Genomic DNA, 22469 nt, shown 5'->3' on the forward strand with positions numbered 1-22469 from the left:
CTTTCAAAATATAAAGAAGCATTTTGCAAAACTATAGATGCAGAAATAGGAGGGCGAGAAATCATATCTGCCACTTTGTTGCTGGTGCCCTTCTTGTATTTTATTACCAAGTGAAATTGTTGGAGGAATCCCATCCATCTGAAATGATGTGCTTGTTGAAGCTTGGTTTGCGACTGGAGGTATTGCAAGGGTTGATGATCCGTGTGAATGATGGTCTGCTTGCCAATCAAATAGTGCTTCCACTTCTTCATTCTTTGAACCAAGGCATACAAATCCTTGTCATATGTGGGATAGTTCACAATAGATTGGGAGAATGTCTCTGAATGGTAACATACAAGTTTCCTCTGCTGCATCAACACTGCTCCCATGGCGTATCCACTGACATCTATCTCGATCTCAAAATGCTACTAGAGGTCAGGTAAGGCCAAAACTGGTGTGGTACTAATATTCTCTTTTAGTGTATCAAAGGTTTTCTACTACTTTCCTCCCCACTGAAAAGGTTTGCATCACACTTGTCAATGGATGTAAGAGGGATGCAATGATGGAGAAGTTGGCAATGAAACTTCTCCAGTATTGTACTGCACCCAAAAAACTACGAACCTTTGTAACATTGGTGGGTTTAGGCCACTTTAAAATCACTTATTTTAGAAGGATATATTTTCAATTGTCCACCTCCAATAATGTGACCCAAGTAAACCAAATAGGTCTTACCAAATTCACACTTAGACATTTTGACATACAATTTTTCTTTTTGCAAAACATCAAGCACCTTTTTAACATGACTCACATGATCTTCCCATGTCCTATTGAAAAGAAGAATGTCATCAAGATACACAAGTACAAAATAATCAAGAAAATGTATGGAAATATCATTCATCACCCTCATGAATGTGGTAGGAGCATTGCATAGTACGAATGGCATCACCATCCATTAAAACAACCCGTGTTTCATCTTGAATATAGTCTTCCATACATCCTGTTCTGCAATATTGAACTGATGATAACCACTGCACAAGTCTAATTTGTGAAATAGACTATTTTTCAATCGATCTAATAAATCATCAATGTGACCTATTTTGTTGAGTGCTTTGTAGTCCACACACATCCTCCATGTGCCATCCTTTTTTGGTACCAACACAATAGGTGAACTGCATGGAGAAGAACTTGGCCTTATGACCCCTTGGTTCAAGATTTCCTACACCTGCTTCTTTATCTCCTCCATCTTAATGGTTGACAACTTGTACATACCAATGTTGGGTAAAGGAGCATCCTGCTGCAAGTGAATCTCATGTTGGATCTCACACTTTGGAGGCAACCCACTTGGTTCCTGAAAAATCCCATTATAGTTAGAAACAATTTCATACAATTCCTTTTTATGAGTGGGATCACAACCTTGGAAAGATTCAGATGTCTCTGCATATTTTTCTCTCATAATCATGAGCATGCACCCTTGCTAGAATTGATAAATCTATTCATCTGACCCGCACTTACAAGACTGACACTCATTTTGGTACAATGATATCTAACAATGTATTCCACCTCATCTTTCGTGAGATGATATTTTTTTTCATGGCGAAAGAAAACTGCTTTCATGTCATGCAAATATGGACTCCCCAATATAATACCACAAATATCCAAGAATACAACATCAAGATCAACCTCATATACTAGTTTGCATGCAATCACAAATCTAGCTCTACATCGCTTGGTTACATGTAATTTTTCTTTATCACACACCCAACCAAGAGGGTAGGGCTTCAAATGAGGCTTGGTCTCTAACCCTAACTTTTTAACCAAGGATTCTGAAATCAAATTTTCTTATGAGGCCGGATCAAACAAGGTCTCCACTTTAGTATGTTTCATTATGAATATAATGTAGAATAATTCAGTCCTGTTTTGTTCATTAAAAAGAGACTCATCTAAAGAACTTGTACTTGCATGCTTTTCAGAACTTTCATTAGCATTAAGAGAAAGAGTACATTGTATGCCCATTTTTGTGATCTATGTCTCATCACTAGAATCAGATCCAAGGTCATGTTGTACAGTTTCCACCGTCTTTTTCTTGTTCTTCCCACCAAATCTCTTTGTTTTCAACTCTGTATGCAACTTCCAATAATGTTCATCATCATGGCCTTCCTTCTTGCAATGTGTGCAAGATGGATTTTCTCCTTCCTCCTTCTTGGTTGTAGCTTCCTTCTTCTCCTTTCCCTTGAGTTTTCCTTTGAACTTGCCATTATGAGGGTTGAAAGATGATTTTTTTAGTTTCTCTTCTTTATCATTCTCACCCCCAATTTCAAGGTGAATGGCCTTCACAGTAGCCACATCAATAGTAGTAGGCTAAAATAATAACAAAGAATGCCTAATGTAACTATGTAAAGCACCAATATACTTTGTTACCATTTATGGTGAATCAAGTGAAATGCCCAAGTTTAAAGCTTGTTTTCTAAACTCTTTTGTGAAGCTTTGTAAATTTTGACCCTTTCCTTGTCTCAAATATAGACATTCCATTAAAGCCTTTTGTGTATAACCCAAATGATAAAGCTAATATTTTAATGCAGAACAAAATTGGACCAAGAAAAAAGGAGATTACCCAAGTTTTTGCTTTCTTTCTGCAACTCTCTCTGCCACCAGATGAGAACGGTGCCCCTCAGCCGAAGAGATGCTAATTGGATCTTGGCCTCATATTCCTTGATCTGCTGAATCTGGTAATAAACCTTGATCTTTCTAATCCAATTGTTTAGTTTCTCTACATTAAACTCTCCATTATATGTGGGAAAATCAAACTTTACATCTAGATTAAAAAATGGCGTCTTAGATGTGTTCCTATGATGTGCGTTAGAGTGATGAGAAGGAGAAGAAGAAGAAATGTCACGTGAGGATGGAGAGGGTGGTTTAGGGGGATCTCCTCTTCCACCTTCATGATTTACCAAAGCATGGTCATCTGGTTCTTTCTTCTCAGGCTTGATTGTCTTCTCATATTCTGCAAACAACTTGTCAACTTTCTCTGCCATGGTGAAGAAGATATTGCAATAATTTCGCTCTTCCTCCATTCAAGCTTCCTCATCTGCCATGTTCTGTATTCGTGGTGCACACCCTGCTTCGGGATCAAAGGATTTGAGTTTTCCTTCTCCTCTTTGGAGCTTGTTCTTGGTTAGCATTCACTCATGCAACTCACATCAAGAAGACTTGCTTTGATACCAAACTTGATCTAGATATTTTACTTCAAGGATGCATACAAAATTGCATATAAAAGAGCATGTAACCAAGTAACTTAAACACATGAAAAAGAAGCGGAAATCATAAAACAACCATGAGATCAAAGGAACAAAACAATTTGATTACAGATTTCAGCCAGTGTGGGCTACGTCTCTAGGCCCTTCTCAAAGTGGGGAGGCCTCTTTCATTAAATGGCAGCAAAAATGAATTACAATCAAATTTACATAAATGATTGTTATACCTCCATTTCCCAGCATAGGCGAAAAACGTAAAGCTTAGATGCAGAAACATACATCGCCATTGGATTCATGGTGCAAAATCGTGTCAAACGACTATAAACTTGACCGTATTCTGAGCAAGTAACCTTTGTAGCTCCAAGAAATCTTTAGATTCCCTCAATATTCCCAACAAAAATATTCTCTCAAGATTCCCTAGGAATATTTCTCAAACTTTGTGCCCACCTGGGCGCAATTCTAGCCTGAGCGCGCTCCTAGTTCCACCTGCAAATCAACTCTGTTACTTCAGTTCCGCCACTCCTCCCTGATCGAATGGTAAATCAGGCTTATATATTATTTGTTTGGCAGATTTTACAAAGCACGAGTTGTTTCCTTGTTAGTTGGCGGTGGTGTACTAAGGCGATCGGTTGGGGAGGTCTTTGGGTCTGACCCTGCAGGACCCCCATTATGGCACGTCCACATTACAATTTTGGAGCGGCTTGTTTCTAAACAATGACATGTGGTTACAACTATTTTAGTGGTGTTTAATGTTGGGTTGTGGGGTCGCCTGTGTACAGGCTGACCGGGTGGGTTCGAATCCCGATGACCCTGTTTAAATATATGAACTATTGTTTATGGTTGGGTGGGGTCTGTGTCACCATGGCCCCAACCCATAAATATATTATTTTGATTATATACCGTTTGGGGGTGGTGGCGTGCCACCCCAATTTTATATATATATATATATATATATATATATATATAATATATATATATATAGATAGATATTAACAACAACAGCTTAAATTTCGGTGGAGGTTTTTAAGGGTCACTGTACATGCTAAAGAGGTGAAAAGTTCGCATATTCCATCTGCCATCTTCCATGCACTAACCCTTTTATAAATTGTTGCCTCATTAGTGACTGCCACTTGGCCTAGTTTGACCAGAAATTTGACCCACTATATCTTGAGCATACAAAATTGGATTTGGGTGTCGTTCACACCGTTGGAATAAGAAAGATGAACATTATGATCTGATTCTAGTTTCACTTTAATATGATGACTTAGATTTTTGAGTTTTTTTAAGGCCATTTCTATTTCTAGAGCCACCTGGAACAAACTAAAACACTATTGATGGTAAAAAATGACCCCACCACACACAACTAGGAATGTCACCTAATCAAGGTCCCAACTAGACCTATACTCATTTTGTGTAACGATATTGAATGGTATGTGTGCTCAGTTTCCTCTACAAAGGTTTCTTTGGATATGACAAAAAGTCAATCTAAGGAAAATATGACCTAACACTAACTGCTATATATATATATAGATAAGCTAAAGAGTTAGGAACTAGTTATGAATACTTTCATATAGGAAGGGAGAATAATTATAGGATTCATGATATAGTTCACGAAATAAAGTAACTAATAAAGTCAAATACAATATATTGATTCTTTCAAATATTGAAATATCAATTAATATATTGGTACCTGATTACATTATATTAAGAAATTATAAAAAAAATAAGAGAGGAATTTCAAAAATTTCAAATGCAAAGTTCCAATCAAACACTTACATAAATGTATTATGTGATATGCTAGTTCACATCATCAATTTCCCATAGAAAAGAGTCATAGTCTACCCAGTCTCCAAATTTGCCCAGAAAATTATGAATTTTTTTGCAAGATTTTGATAACATCCGATAGGAATTTTTGTAAATCCAGGTTACAACTGTCAACCTTCATGATTTTGGGTGCCCTAGGGGTTTTTGATGGTGTTGAATCCATTTCCACCATTAAAAATTCGATTCAAACATTTCTACTACTAGAATTTTTTTAATTTTTTGCCGGATTCTGGCCATTTTTGGTCGTCCGAGATATTTGAAGGCTCAGTAGACGATGCCAAAAAACAATCTCGACCTTCAACCCGAATTATTTTAGTGATAAAATTATACAACTACTATACTAAGTTTTTCTTAGGAAAAAAAGTAAAAATAAAATAAAAAATAAAAAATTACTATAATAAGCTTTCTAGCCATCCTTTCCTAAAACTTGACAGAAATGCATAGGTTCCCATTCTATATTTTCCAACTTCAAAGGTTTTCAAAATTAAATTTAAACCGATAAAAATATATAAACTTGATTACAAAGTTTCCAACCCCTCTCCGTAGAAAGAACTGGTATTTATATCAATCTATTACTTCCTCAATTAATTCAAATTCCTCAGATCCTTATTGTTACAATCATTTAGCAAATGCTTATTGAGAAAATCCTTTAATTATTTTCTTGATAATAATATTTTATAAGTCTTCTCCATTTCTATTAAAATATTTTTTTTATTGTGTTTGATGACAAGAATGCTAGAGTGTATATTGTCTTTTATTGGTCCATAAACATGAGTAATATTCTTTTATTCTATGCCTTTGTTCATGCTTCGCGTCTAGAGGATTATTTCCCTTAGCCTAAAAATCTGCAAAAAAGAAAAAATTGAAATAACATAGTTAATGTTTTACTATAGATTTACTTCTAGAAATATGTTGGGTCCCTATAATACTAGTGATTACCCCATTACTATTGTAGTTATACCCCTTATTTATATTGTTGTGCCCTAATTACCCCCATATTGTTATTTCTGTGCCCCATAGAATCCCTCTATTGTTATTTTTGTGGCTTTATATTATTATTGTTAGGTCGGCTGGATTATATTGTGACTCCTTAGACTCCTATATATAGAAAGGAGGTTTTGTCATTTGAATCATCGAAGAATTGTTCATTTATGTAATGTAAAGGAGGTTTCCCCCTCGAAGAGGCTGAATTCTAAGGCGTTGATCTATCTTTTCTATCTTTTCTTGAGCTGGTTTCATAACATTTGGTATCAGAGCTTTGGATTCTAGGGTTTCGCTGCTCCAAACAGGTCATCGTGGCATTTTCGCTATAAATTTTTTCTGTGACGTTTCAGAAGTCGCAAAAAAACCCATTTGAGAAGAAATCGCGCTGAACCTTGGGTCCGAATTTCAGAGCTTTTCGCGTGATATTTGCGGAGATATGATCTGAGGAAGTTGGTCTTTTTGCAGACTCCTGAATTACATTCAAAACAGGTGACCTGGGGAAAATCGTCATAACTTTCTCTCTGGGAATCAGATTGAAATTTCGTAAGAAGGTACAGAAAGAGGACAGACTGTAGTTTCTTGTATATCTTTTTCAGAACCAAAGATCGAAAAATTGTACACGTGGCACTTCATACAAGTTCGCTCTTCTGGAAAGGTCTATAATCAGGTCATCTTGGGAGATTGTGCATAAATCTTTCTTGGAGAATCCAATTTGGATCAGACTGGTGGCATTGGAAAGAGGACACAGAGAGCTACTACAGGTCACAAATTCAGAACTAGATGATTGGAAAGTACAGAGATACATCAGAGGCAATATCGAGCTCCTACAAAGTGAAAAAAGGTGTGTAGATTTTTTTTTAAATTTTTGCTTAAGCTTGGTTTGAAAATTTATTTTGAAGGAATTCAAAGGGCATAGTAGAGCATTATTATCGGTAACTGATGCCCAAGGAAAGAAAATGCAAACACCTAGTAAGGAACCTGAAAGCTCTAGCATGACTCATGAAGAAAGGAAGAAATGCTACATGATATATCAAAATTACAAGAACAAGTGCAACAAATGTCACGCTCACAAAAGTTAACAGAAGCTAAGATAAATGGCGTGGAAGCTAAGATGAATGGCATGGAAGCTAAGATGGACAATTTGAAGATAGATTTGAACACAAATTTGAAGACAGGCATGGCAGATTTGACAGATTTGACAAATTTTCTACAAGAAATACTTACTAATGGTGAAAAGGTAGTAAAGGAAACTCATGATGAGAACAAAAGAAATGTTAATCATGATTCCATAGACGCTAATGTTGGATCGAAGAATCACCATATTCCAAAAATCGATATGAGGAAGTTTGATGGCAAGGATCCCGCCACATGGATATTACAGATGGAGCAATTCTTCGATCTCAATAATGTGCAAAATGCACAAAAGGTACGTATGGCAACTGTATATTTGGAACCAAATCAGTTTGTATGGTATCAATGGCTTTGTTCTCGTAAACAATTTATCACTTGGGCAATTTTTACGGAAGAATTGATAGCACATTATGAGGATACAAAAAGCAACACTTTTTTTAGCCAATTGATAAGTCTCAAACAAAAGGGTTCAATAATGGAGCACATTGAGGAGTTCCAAAAATTGAACATAAGGGTAAAAGATATTCCAGAGGAGCATAGGATTGATGTGTTCATAGGGTCTTTAAAGGATAATATCCAACATGATGTTCGCCTTTGGGAACCTGATTCATTAGAGAAGGCATTCAGGTTAGCAAGAAAAATGGAAAGCAAAATTATGGCAACTAGGAAGCATACCACTCACAACTATAAAGACGGAAGTGTTGTTGCCCCTAGTCTTCCACAACCTACAAGGTTGACACCACAACAATTGGAAGAAAAAAGAGCAAAAGGGCTTTGTTACAGTTGTGATAGCAAATACACAAAAGGTCATAAGTGTGCTGAGAAGAAATTATTCTACATAGATTGTGAAGAGGAAGAAGAAAAGGAGCAAGAAAGGTCAAAAGAAGAGGATATACTCCAGGAACAAAGCCTAGATGAAGAACAAATAAATCCGACCATATCTTGTAATGCATTGGCGGGAATTACCACTCCTCAAACCATCAAGATAGAAGGACAAATCAAGAAGAAAAAGGTAATAGTGTTGATTGATTCAGGAAGCACCCACAATTTTATTCATTGTAGGGTAGCAAAAGAATTGAATTGCTTCCTATATCCAGCACCAGAGTGTCAAGTGATGATTGCAAATGGAGGAACAATAAATTGCTCTGGAAAGTGCCATAATATCAAGCTATCCATGGGAGAATATGTATTGACTAGCCCAATGCTTTCCATTCCAATGGGAGGTGCTGATGTTGTACTAGGAGTCCAATGGCTACAATCCTTGGGTACAATAGCTTTTAATTTTCAAGAACTTTTCATCAAATTTTCTACGGAAGGAAAGGAAGTTGAATTAAGGGGTATTGCAGGGAAACCAGGAAAGATAATCAGCTCTAATGGCATGACAAAGCTTCTAAAAAAGGAGCAAAGAGGTGTAATTGCACAATTATGTTCGCTAGATGTTTCCACATTGGAATCATCTATTTCTCCAGATCTCCAAAAAGTCCTGGACAATCATTCCAAGGTATTTGAGACTCCCAAAGGTCTCCCACCTATGCGTGATCATGATCATGCTATTCATCTGATTCCAGGAAGTGTTCCTCCAAACATCAGGCCGTACAGATATCCCTATGTCCAAAAAAGTGAAATTGAACGTATGGTTGCAGAAATGCTAGAGGCTGGTATAATTCAACCGAGTCAAAGTTCTTTCTCAGCTCCAGTAGTATTGGTGCACAAGAAGGATGGATCATGGCGCATGTGTCCGGATTATAGGGAGCTCAACAAGCTCACTATTAAAGATAAGTTCCCCATTCCTGTCATTGATGAATTACTGGATGAATTGCATGGATCAATTTACTTCACCAAGTTGGATCTTCGTTCGGATATCATCAAATCAGAATGAAGATTGAAGACATTCCAAAACGACATTTAGAACTCATGAGGGTCATTATGAATTTTTGGTCATGCCTTTTGGCCTTACCAATGCACCTTCAACATTTCAAGGTTTGATGAATTCAATTTTCAAACCATTCCTTAGAAAATTTGTGTTAGTATTTTTTGATGATATACTAATCTACAACAAGTCTTGGAAGGATCATGTTGAACATGTTGACAGGGTGCTACAACTATTGGAGGAGAAACAATTATATGCAAAAAGATCCAAATGTTTCTTTGGAGTCCAGGAGGTGGAATATTTGGGTCATATTGTATCTCATGAAGGAGTTAAGGTAGACCCTAGCAAAATTAAAGCCATTAAGGAATGGAAAATCCCCACATCCATAAAGCATCTGCGAGGATTTCTTGGGTTGACAGGGTATTATCGCAAGTTTGTTAAGAATTATGGGAGAATAGCAGCACCTCTAACAACATTATTGAAGAAAGATTCATTTTCATGGACTCCGGAAGCAACAAAGGCCTTTGAACATCTTAAAGAGGCAATGTGCCAAGCACCGGTCTTAGCTACACCGGACTTCACAAAAACCTTTATTGTGGAATGTGATGCTTCAGGAAATGGAATTGGTGCTGTTCTAATGCAAGATGAAAGACCCATTGCTTTTGAAAGTCGTCCAATCAAGGGAAAGTTTTTAAGCAAAGCTATTTATGAGAAGGAAATGTTGGCAATACTCCATGCACTTAAGAAATGGCGACCCTACCTAATGGGAAGACACTTCAAGGTAAAAACGGATCATGATAGCCTTAAATACTTTTTAGAACAAAGATTATCCTCTGAAGAGCAACAAAAGTGGGTCACAAAGATGTTGGGTTATGACTTTGAAATCATCTACAAAAAAGGGAAGCAAAATGTGGTGGCAGATGCACTCTCAAGAAAGGATGAGGATGTGGAAGCATTGTTGTGTGCCATTTCTATTATCCAACCAGATTGGATAAACGAAGCAAGGGAGGAATGGAAGAATGACGAAGAAGTGTGGGCACTTATTCGAAAGCTACAACAAGATTCCAGTACTTCTGATACATTTAGCTGGCAAAATGATTCGTTATGGTACAAAGATCGCTTATACCTCTGTAAGAATTCCCAGCTAAAACAAAAGATTCTTATGGAATTGCACACTTCTCCCTTAGGAGGGCACTCAGGATTTTTAAAAACTTACCACAGGGTTAAGAAGGAATTTTTTTGGGATGGCCTTAAATCAGATATTCAAAAGTTTGTGGCGGAATGTTTGGTTTGCCAACAAAATAAAGTTGAAACAATTAAGACACCGGGTCTATTACAACCTTTATCCATTCCAAGCCAACGTTGGGAGGAGGTTTCAATGGATTTTATCACAGGTTTACCCAAGTCTGAGGGAAAGAGTGTCATCATGGTGGTAGTTGACAGACTTACCAAGTATGCACACTTTTGTGCATTATCACATCCATTTAAAGCCAGTACAGTTTCTACTGCATTTATGGAAACAATTCAAAAGCTACATGGAAACCCAAAGATTATTGTAAGTGACAGAGATCCCATTTTCACTGGAAATTTTTGGACAGAATTATTTTCTTGTCTTGGTACTCAGTTAGCTCATAGCTCATCTTATCATCCTCAATCTGATGGGCAAACTGAGATAGTAAACAAATGTTTGGAAGGATATCTTCGTTGCTTTGTATCTGATAAACAGACACAATGGGTCAAATGGTTGCCTCTGGCTGAATGGTGGTATAACACTTCCTTCCATACAGCAACAAAAATGACCCCATTTATGGCACTTTATGGGTATCAACCACCATCCATCACATCATATTTAAGAGAAAATTCTAAGGTTCAGGCAGTGGAACATCACATCGAACATCAACAACAAGTCCTCCAACTCTTAAAGGATAACCTCGTGTTGGCACAAAATAGAATGAAACAACAGGCAGATCAACATCGCAGTGAAAGAAGTTTTGATGTAGGTGATTGGGTATTCCTACGGCTACAACCATATAAGCAAATGTCCCTAAAGCAAGCTAAGAAGGATAATAAATTATCACCAAAGTATTATGGTCCGTACAAGGTGTTGCAAAAGATTGGTACTATGGCATACAAATTGGAGCTTCCTGCAGCTTCTCGATTGCACCCAGTTTTCCATGTTTCATGTTTAAAGAAGGTTATAGGCGACAAGCTCCCAATTCAAACAATATTGCCAGAACTTGACGAGGAAGGAAAAATTATATTGGAACCAGAAGCAGTCATAGAAACAAGAACTCGACAGCTACGAAATCGATCAATTTCAGAGTATCTTATCAAGTGGAAGAACTTATCCGCTGAAGATTCCACATGGGAGGATGAGAATTTTATGCAGAAGTATCCAGAACTACTCAAGCGTTGAGGACAACACTTTTTTGAAGGAGAGGGGCATGTTGGGTCCCTATAATACTAGTGATTACCCCATTACTATTGTAGTTATACCCCTTATTTATATTGTTGTGCCCCTATTACCCCCATATTGTTATTTCTGTGCCCCATAGAATCCCTCTATTGTTATTTTTGTGGCTTTATATTATTATTGTTAGGTCTGCTGAATTATATTGTGACTCCTTAGACTCCTATATATAGAAAGGAGGTTTTGTCATTTGAATCATCCAAGAATTGTTCATTTATGTAATGTAAAGGAGGTTGCCCCCTCGAAGAGGCTGAATTCTAAGGCGTTGATCTATCTTTTCTATCTTTTCTTGAGCTGGTTTCATAACAAAATACAAATAAATCAATTAATTAAGGATGTAAATAATATTTTTTTTTCAATGATAATTTATCATTTTATGATTAAAATATAAATTGATTCACTTATTACTGGGGTTGAATCCATTTTGAATAGGTCACAAAAGAAAAGTGTGGTTGTGTTAGCAAGTTGTTAATTGTCTTAAGACTTTTACAATTGTGGTAGTTTATATCACATTGGCTAGGTAAAACTAATAAACTTAGTTGATAATGTTTTACAAATCCATTGTATTTCATACCTTGAGGTGCACGATGTAGCTCATATTACACAACCAAATTTTAGTTCTAACTTCTATTACCAATTCGACCTTGAAATATATAACCACCACTCCATGCAGGATGACTTGTCTATTCTAATGCATGACTTGGAAAATGACTTAACAATTGATTTTGTAGCCTAAAAGAGATATTGATATCCAAATATATAAGTATAAATCACAAGTGAAACTCATTTGAGATCCAGGCATCTGAGATATTATGTGATGCCCTCTTAACAATTCTTCCTAGATTTGGATGTAATTGAGACTTGAAGTAATCTGACATATAGGATTTTTGTCATGCCTTACCATATACCAAGACTCAGATTTGGATAGAAGTGAGAGATGAAGTAATCCAATATCCAGTTACCTAGGAATCTGCCAATGAACCATCCTATGTTACATTCTAGATCTGAATATGATGGCTCAAAATCGAATGAAGTCGACATTCAAGTGTTTTGAAGCTGTATTATAACACGTCTTCCGGTTTTCAGATGTAATACCTCATACCATGTTAATGATCCATCTCATTGGCCACATTCACATAACTCAATAAAATAATGCCAAGTGGATTGACATGTCGTTGGTGCCACATCATCAATCAAATTCAGTGACCTACAATGTAATCAACAAATTAAAAACAACCAATTATCACAAAAAAATAAATAATTAAACGAAATAAGATTAAACTAGTATCTAACATCCAATAGGAAAGAAATGAGAGACTTGTGGGTTACTCCTAGATCTAGATATATTATATCTAATCTCACGTAAAATAAGAATCTTGCATGTATCTAGATCTAAATGTTAGTGCTTCATCTAGCATCTAGTGAATTCTTAAAGTGATGCCTTTCTTTCTTATCTAGATCTAGATTTCCCTTATCTAGGTATCTGACATTTGGATTCATTAGCCCAAAAATAAAATTTAGATACATATTTCAATTAAGCATATTTTCTTTTTCCTTTTATGACTTTGGAATTTTGTAAAAGTAAAAAAATATGCAACTAAATCAAAATAGGATTTTTTAAAAAGAAAAATCATTGGCACAGATCAAGAACTTCATAAAAATTACAAAATAAATCAAATCAAAATATGTACACTTGAGCTAGAACCAAATTAAAATATTTACAAATCATAAAATCATATATATATATTAAGGATCCATATTATTTTATGAAGATTTCATATTATAATGGGGTTTCTGTGTAGGCTACACCAGACGCCTAATCCTTGAATAAGGTGTTCAAAAAATCATAGTAGTCCATACAAGTTGAACACCTTCAGTAACAATTCAAACAACCATATCAAATATCTTAACACTGGTAATTTTACATGGTTAAAACCCTCTAAGAGGGAAATAATCCATGATCCCAACCAATGTGACCACTTGAGGCAATTTTATTAATACAAAAGAAAATTTGGACATAAGAGAGTTTCTCACAATTTATCATTAGAAATTATCCTTCATGCTATTTAAATAGAGGAATCACGTGTTAAGCCATGGATCAATAGCCATTACTCGTCATACCACTCTATTTCTAGAACATGTCATGACCATCAAATTAGATTGCAACTAGTGTGTACTAAAGAAACACACTTTTTCTTAACAGGAACATTAGACAAAGTTGAACTTAACTAACTCCTAGAGTCTAAATAACCTAACATCCCCCCTTAATAACAAGTTGAGATAGAATTAAATGATTTACAAAGGTGACACAATAGGAGAATGGATGAGGTATTATATCTTATCTCCCCTTAATGACAACTTCTTAAACTCTTGATATAGATTGAAGTTTAGAAAAATTTGCTTCTGTAAGAGACTTCCTGACTCATGTCTGCGACTAAGCATGTATTTGGAAAAAAAGAAGTTCAATAAGTTGAACATGAATGTGCTTTCAAATAAGGTGCATTTATAGCTCAATATGATCGTCTTTGGTGATCTTGATGGAACTTTGTTTGTTGCACCACTTCGTAGTTAGATGCTGCTATTAGAATCCAAACTCTGAAGGATCTATAGAAGCTACAATAATTATTGAATTTCATTAAGCACTACTTGATACACTACTTTTATACACTACTTTTACTAAAGAAAGAGAAATATCCTGCTAGTTACAAGCCCAAGTGATAAGTCTTAAACAAGACTAAAATTATAATCTGCAATAGAATTCTGATTATCAAGGTTGCCAACCTAATATGAATTAGTGAAGCCAACCAACAAAGGAATCTCCCATGAACTATAATGTATCCCAAATTGACCTATACCTCTGATATACTGAAGTATCCTTTTTTCTACTTTCTAATGACTTTCATGTGGTGTTTTCATATATCAAACAATAAGACAGTAACAAAGGAAATAGCAGGATGGCTATGAGTCAAACATAAGAAGCTACCAAGTAATTGATGCTACAAAGTGGCATAAAATTTGAGTGTACTGTAGGAGGAAACAAGTTTGAATCCAAACTGAAAGGGGGAATAGGTTGGTTTATATACTTCCATGTGAAAGGGGTGAAGAAATTCACATGTATACTTAAATTGGAAAATCAAACTCCTCCCTTGGTTTACAATTTGGAGGCCAAGGAAATAATGAAAATATCCTAAGTTTGTAAAAATTATCCTTAATGCTTGATTTCACATGATTTAGAAGTTTAGGGTCATTACTAGTGACGATAAGGTCATCAACACAAATAACAAGGCTTATAAGATGGCTTCCTACTTTCTTGGTGTATACATTGAGACAAGAATTCCATATACGAAAGACAATGTTAAGAAGAAAACTATCCATTTTTTGTACAAAGCTTGAGGAGTATGTTTAAGACCATAGAGAGATTTCTTAAGCTGAGAAACAAGGTTTGATTTTTTTAATCTAAACATAGAATGATGTTTTTCCATGTAGATATATTCATGTAATTCCCCATCCAAGAAAGTGGATTTAGCATTCATATGATGGACCTCCCATCCATGAGAGTTAGCAAGGGCTAGAACAAGGTAGATAGAATTCATTTTGGCGACTAGGAAAAAGGTTTCATTGTAGTCAATTACTTAAAGAGAATCATTTATAACTAGTTAGGCCTTATGCCTTTCAACACTTCTATCTGATGCATACTTAGCTCTATACACCCATTTACATCTAACAAGTTTTCTTCCTTTTGGAAGAGGGACAAGTTCCCAAGCATCATTCTCCATCAAGGAATGATATTCCATTCATTGTTGTTTCCAAATCTAACTGGCCTTAAGCTTCTACAAATGTTTATAAGTCTCTAAAATTTAAGCTAAAATATATGAGTCTTGCTATAACTATAAATGAGTATGACATTGATCTATAGGATCACAAGCACAATAACCAACTGCTTCTCATGCTAAACGAACCCATTTGGGAAGTTGTGGTGATAGTGCAGGTTCATGTTTGATGGACTCATTTGGAGGAATGTGAGCAAGCGAAGGTGGATTTTAATCCTTATTTTCATCATTTTAAGAAGAAATCAAAATAGGAACAAAAGGTGCCACAAACATTGATGTTGGTTTGCAAGTCAATGAGGGTATAATTATTAAATTAGGCTTGTAGGCCAAGAGATTTTCATCAAATTTAACATCTCTTCTAACGCTTATTTCAATGGAATGGGTTGAAGAAGTCTATAACCTGTTACATCTTGAGAATATTGAACATAAATACGCTTCTCACTTTTAGGCTGTAAATCTTTCTTTTTCTCATTAAGAATGTGAGACCATGCTAACTATCAAATACATGGAAGTGACTTATATCTAGCTTAATTTTTTGCTTGTTTATTTTGGTGTTATATTTTTTAAATACTTTGTGGGACTATGACTATATAATTTTAACAATTTATTGCTTTATCCCAACAATGAAGACTTAATCCCTTATATTGAATCGTATAATTAGCCATTTCTTTTCATCTATAATTCTTTCTTTCAAAAACACTACTTTGTTGTGGTGTATATCGAATGACATGTTGCATTTGAATGCCTTGTGTAGTGAAGTAAGTTGGGAATTTTTTGTTAACATATTCAACCCCATTTTCAATCCTAACCTCTACAATCAATATCCATATTTTTTTCCTACAAGGGCCTTGTAGGCTAGAAACAAGTGAAAAAAAATTTAAGTTTAAAAAAGTAAACTTAAGTGCTTCTGGAGAAGTCATAAATCAAAGTTTAGTACTTGTACCAATAAAAATAAGGAGAAGAATGTCAAACACATAAATCACTGTGAACAAGTTACGAAGGGGCTAAGGCATTCCACAAGGCACATTTGTCAAAATTGTTTGATGATGTTTGTTGAGAACACAACCAACAAGAACACCATATTTTCAAGAAAAAAAGGAAGAATAATCACCATATTTGATTACATAATTGTTGTAATGAACAATTGTTTAGATGACTAAACCACTCATGCCAAAGTTTTCTCAAGCCATCCTTTGAGAAATAAAAATTGAGGAGAAATATGTCGACCCAAAATTTTCAAATTTGTACAACCTATTTATATCACCAATTATTTTAATGGCAAGTGCATGCTGAAGATATGTTAAATCCTTAAATACAACTTGGTGAGGTGAAAACTCTATTGTTTTACTTTCACCTAAATAAGTGATCTAATACACTAATAAAAGGCTACTAGAAAGACTTGGAACAAATAATATATCATTGAAATGACCATTATCTTCTTGAATTGTTCTAGATCCTACAACACTAAAATGTCTATCATCACCAACAAATCACTATTTGGTGTTACAATAATTAAGAGCAGAAAAAATGGCTTTATATTTAGCTATATGATAATATGCTACAAAATCAATAAGCCACTCATCAAAATAAGAAACAAAGGTTGTATTGAAAGAGAAACCAAAAAAAAAGTGGATTTCCATGAGAAGAAGTGTTAGAAGAAGAAGAATAAGGATTGATGTTGTGTTTCTTCATTTTTGCTTCTAAGATCTCCATATTTTTAAAACATTTGGACTTCATACGAATTTCTTTCCCACAATAATTGCAATGTCTATCAATGTTCTTACACTTTGATTTTGATCTTTTATCATTAGGAGTATACGCTGGCTGAGATGGTTTGGGATGCTTGTTTTTCTTATTGTTGCAAGGATATTGATTATTTCAAAGCTTGTTTTTATATTTATATTGGTCCATTAGGGCCTTGTTATATGTACGTGTAGTGTTGATCACCCCAATATGCAAGAGTTTGTCTTATTCTCTAATCAACAAGCCAACAAAATATTCAAGAATAGGATCTTGATATGCAACCCCTAGAGCTTCTCTAGTGGTATAAAATGTAGATACAAAAATAAAACATATAGAAATAAGCTTGGAAAGATTAACATATAGGTAGTGGTAATCCTCTAGATTGAATTTGCAATATTTAAGTAAATTTACAAGTGTTTTAGATTTAGATAGATAATCTTCAGTGTAAGAGATATCATTAGGACTTAAAGTCATGGTTTGATTTTCGTGCCAATGAGATCTAATTGCATTAGATTCTTAGAATATCTTTTTCAACTTTTCCCAAACTTCATTCAAATCGTCAATTCCTTGAATATGAAATTATAAATTGGGAAGAAAGAAAATTTTGATTAATCCGTGTGTTTCATCATTCTTATTATCCCATTTGGCTTTCTTATTAGTGTTAGTGGGGCCCTTTTATTTTCCTAAGGTAATTCAGTACATATTTCTTACTACATCCTCCATGTGGGATTCCCATGAAAACTAATTGGTATTGATAATCAAAAGTTTACTTGGGGTCAACATATTGAAATATATATAGCAAAAAATGGATTCAAAAGTTGAAATTGCCTATTTGTATGGAAATCTCTTAGAAAAATAGGCTATTAAAAATGGCACTAAAAAAATACTCTGTATGTGAAATTTATGTCATTTAAAATAAAATGTATTAATGGTAACCAAGAGCCACATGGAAAGTAGAATTTGGGCCACATTGTGATGAATGTTGCCAAGAAACAAAAATATTATTTTCCCTCATAAGCTTTGCCTATAATTTCACTTTTACAAATAAGTTAATTTATGAAGTACCATGCAATTTTTCTTTAAACAAAACAATTAGAAGATTTATATAAGAAAAGTTGGAATAACATCCATTACCCTTACATAATTTTCCATTACAAAATTTCTGTAGTTCATTAGATATTTTAAAAATCTACATATTTTTGGATTAGATTTCCACATTACTCTAAAGATATTAACATTGTAAACCTTACAATTTTTTCCCAAAATATAGAAAAATTTACATGGAAGCATAAAAAAATATAAACATATTTGTAGCAACAAGACCATATAACATAACTAATTTAATTTGGCCCCTTGGAGCCATCATCCCTAAAACAACCAACCTTTTTTCCTCTAGCAGAGACGTTGGAACCTTCAACACTCGTAGTCCTCGATGCAACAACATTTCCCGTGACCTCCATAAACTCAATCCACTCGCTAATGACACATATATCTTCTTGAATGTCGTCCACAATCAACTCCATGTATGCTTGCTGGCAAAGTAGTTTGGCTTCAAGAAACAATTGAAATGACACACGTTGACACTCCACCATGTCCTCCAATTTTGAAATGGATACAAGCAGGGCATGAGAGGCATCCAAAAACTTGTCTAAGACCAGGCTGGCCTCAGAGCTATCAATAGGAAGACAATCAGGGGAGATATCCATCGTTGAACACATAAAGGACACACGAATACCCAAATCAACACAGAGGAGAGAAAGAACAGATAGACCAACAATAATTACGAAAATTCTTTCGGTAAAATCACATAACATAATTAGTTTGGCCGATGCGTTTCGAACCAACTAGTTTGGTTCATCATAAGGACTAGATGAAGAGGCATACCATGGCAACGACTTAAATAGAGAGCAATGTAGAGACCATAATTTCAAGTAACAACTATTTTTGAAAAATAATATTTAAATTAATTTATTAAAATCATATATTATTAAAAGTTCTATTAAGAATATATATGTGTGTGTGTGTGTGTGTATGTTATGTGGTTTCTATTGAAAGAATTTTCTTAATTCATTATGGATCATAGAAGCCTGAATTCAGAAAAAGACCAACAACAACCTGAAACACCTTTACAATTTTTGAAGGCGGGAAGGGTGTAATATAGGGGGGAGCTCTGTTAATGCATGAGCCAAACATCCACCATAATTCATATTCCATGCTTCAAAGATTGGACAAATGGAGGATTTATAGGGCCTTATAAGGCTTGTGTAAAATCAAATTTCCATCCAGAGCATTCCTCATCACAATTGAGGAGAGGCAAACCAACTTCAATCATGAGAGGTATAAATGGATTAGAATCCATTTTCTTGAAAGGCTCAGAAAACCCTTCAAATTGTGTTTCAAATAAATGACATAGGAAAGGGAATTAATATGCCTGAATCTGGATATTTCATGAAGATCCAAACTTAGGAATTCAACCACTTTTCCAGGAGGATGATTAATGAAAGCCCACATGCTCGTCCTTGGAGAGGGAATGGATAGCCACGCGACTCATTTCCTTTTCTGGTGTGTTATGCATAAATCAACTTTATATCCCATGTGAGTAACTAATTCCCATCTTTTGAAAACGCCGATGACCATATTCATGTTAGGGGATGGGATATAAACACTTCCAATTATCCATTACAGTTTTTCCTTACCCAAGATTGGAGCCCTTTCTAGCTAACTCATCCGCTTTCACATTCAAATGTCTAAGAATGTGGTAAAATTCAATATTTTCAAATTGCATTGCAACACTGATCGCTCTTTGGGCCATAGGTAGGGGTGAGGAGCTAATCCAATTTCTAGCTTGAACCATTTGTCTAATGGTGATCAAGGAGTCTCCATAGACCAAGAGATTATGAATATTTTTTGTTATGGTTATCTCCATACAGTTCCAGAGAGAAAAAAACTCAACTGAGTTGTCGGCCGCAATTCGTAATCCCCAAGAAATTTTAGACATAATTTTTTCGTCAGGGCTTATGAGAACCCCTCCCGCTCCATCCTCCCATATATTTCCTTTGGATGCTCCATCAAAGAAGAGGGAGAAATAGGTTTCTTCAATCTTCGATTCAAGAATTCCTCTTTACTGAGCCTGAGACAAGGAACTTAATTCTTTTCTGGTCTACCTCTACACACATAAGATATAGAGAATTTCATGTCGATGAGGATTCCATCTCGTTTAGTTGCATTTAGTCCTGCTAAATATTTGTCGTTGAACCCATGAACTGAGATTGATTCAAACACTAGAGATCATGCTTCAGAGGCCACCATCATGGGAGAAAGTCTTTCATTTTTAAATATTTCTTTACTAAGCACACGCCAAATATATCGACATATGTATTTTTGGAAGGCTAGTAAGGAAACGTTTTGGTTCCACAGATAGAGATGACCCCAATTTTCGAACATATCGACCCATGTTTCAACAATGTGATCAAGGGATATGATTGAACTGAGAAAAATTCTACAACCTTCCAAAGAAAGGGACAAAGATGGAAGAGATAGGGGATGGATTCCTTAGAGAAAAGACACAAGGCACATCTTGAGGGGCCAAGAATGTTATTCTTCTGAAGGTTTTCAGTCGTAAATATTATTTGATGTACCAAGGACCAACAAAAGATGTTGATTTTCGAAATTCATTCATTATTCCAAATTTTTACCAAACTATGCTAGAGGGAGGATGGGGAAATTTCTTGACTAATAGAGAGTATTTGAACTTGAAAGAATAATAGATATTCAAGCTCAAGGTCTAGGAACAACAATCAAATAAGGAGGATGAGATGGGGGCCATACCTTTTAATAAATCCATAAGTTTTGACCTTTAAGGAAGAAGAGAAACAATGAGAGGAGGTGTAAACCATCCAATCCAGTGACCAAAATCATCTCAGAGAGATATTTCAATCAACTTTTTAAATCCTTTCTCTTGTAACCAGAGAGCTAAATCTTTATAATCCTCATGATCACTCAGTGCACCATATTTAGAAAATTTGTCCTTCCAAAGGTTGATGCGAGATCCGCTTACAAGTATCCATTCGAGATGACTTACAATTAAGGGGGAAACCTATTTACATAGTTTCAAAATTTGGGATCTTGGGCTAATCAATTGGACCTCCTTTTCGCTTAGAATTGTATTCTTCCTAAAATATTTATGGATAAAATCCATCTTCGACCACTCCTTGGCGTCATATATTAGTCTCCATATTATTTTGGCACCTAATATAAAATTCATGAACAAAGGGTATTTAACAACTAATCCTCCATTAACTTTGGGAGGACGACTTATATTCCACCTAACCAAATGGAATTTGTTCTCATTCCTTTTCGCCCTTTCCATATAAACTTCCATATCATAATTCTTATTTGAGATAGCACTGACTTTGGGGAAAGTAGACTAAAACATAAATATATTGACAGTGAAGAAAGCACTGATTTAGCCAAACTAACCCTACCAACGACATTCAACCAATTTGATCCCCATCCTTGAATATTTTTTTATGAATTTGGTTAACATGTTTAATGTTCCAAATTGAAAATTTACAACAAATAACAAAAACATGTGCAAGGAAAAACAACCATAAACAAATATCACACATGCATATAAATACACCAAAAAAATAAAGCAGAACAATTGATCCATTTTATTAATCTCAAGAATGATGAGTACAATGAGTAAGGACAATGGAACCTTGGCTTGCTAATGCAAGCTATGCAAAACCCAGGTGAGGGTGTAATGGCCCAAGTGTAGGAATAACTCTCCCAAGAGATCTGTGCTTTGCATCGAATTCTTATTAGTTGTTTATGGAATGGAACAAGAGAAAATGCTCTAAAAAAGTTCCTAGAATGGAATGAAACTAGGTGAGCGACCTCCTCACCAGAAACCCAGGAAAAATTAGAAATATCTCACGAACCTAAGTGGTGGAAATGGTCCCAGAGTGAACTGCGCCATCCTCTGGTAATTTACTATTGTTGATTACTGGATGGAACTAGGAATTTTTCCCTTAGAAGTGCTCGAAAAATTTTCCAAATTAACTAGAGCATCCTCTCAATAAACGCACAAAAACCCAAAAAGAGTTCGGGTTGAATCTAAAGTGCCACGGTGACACCAAGAAGTGTGTATGGATCTAACTGGCTGGTTTAAGAAGTTGGAAGAAGAACTGATGAAATATGCCACCTAAGCACTGCTAGAAAATTCACCCCTTCAAATCACCTACAAAATCTGCTTTAATCATCCTTATTTCTCTTTACCCAAATTTCAGAAATTGTTGCTCACAAGATTGTGTAGAAGGAAGCCAAAAACCCTACGCAGGCCTCAAAGAAGAAAAATTCAGCCTCCCGAATAACAATACTTCTAG

The sequence above is a fragment of the Pinus tabuliformis genome, chromosome 5_2 (genome assembly GCF_031772625.1).
Source record: "Pinus tabuliformis cultivar Carrire ecotype Pingquan chromosome 5_2, CPIR1, whole genome shotgun sequence".
NCBI lineage: Eukaryota > Viridiplantae > Streptophyta > Pinopsida > Pinales > Pinaceae > Pinus > Pinus tabuliformis.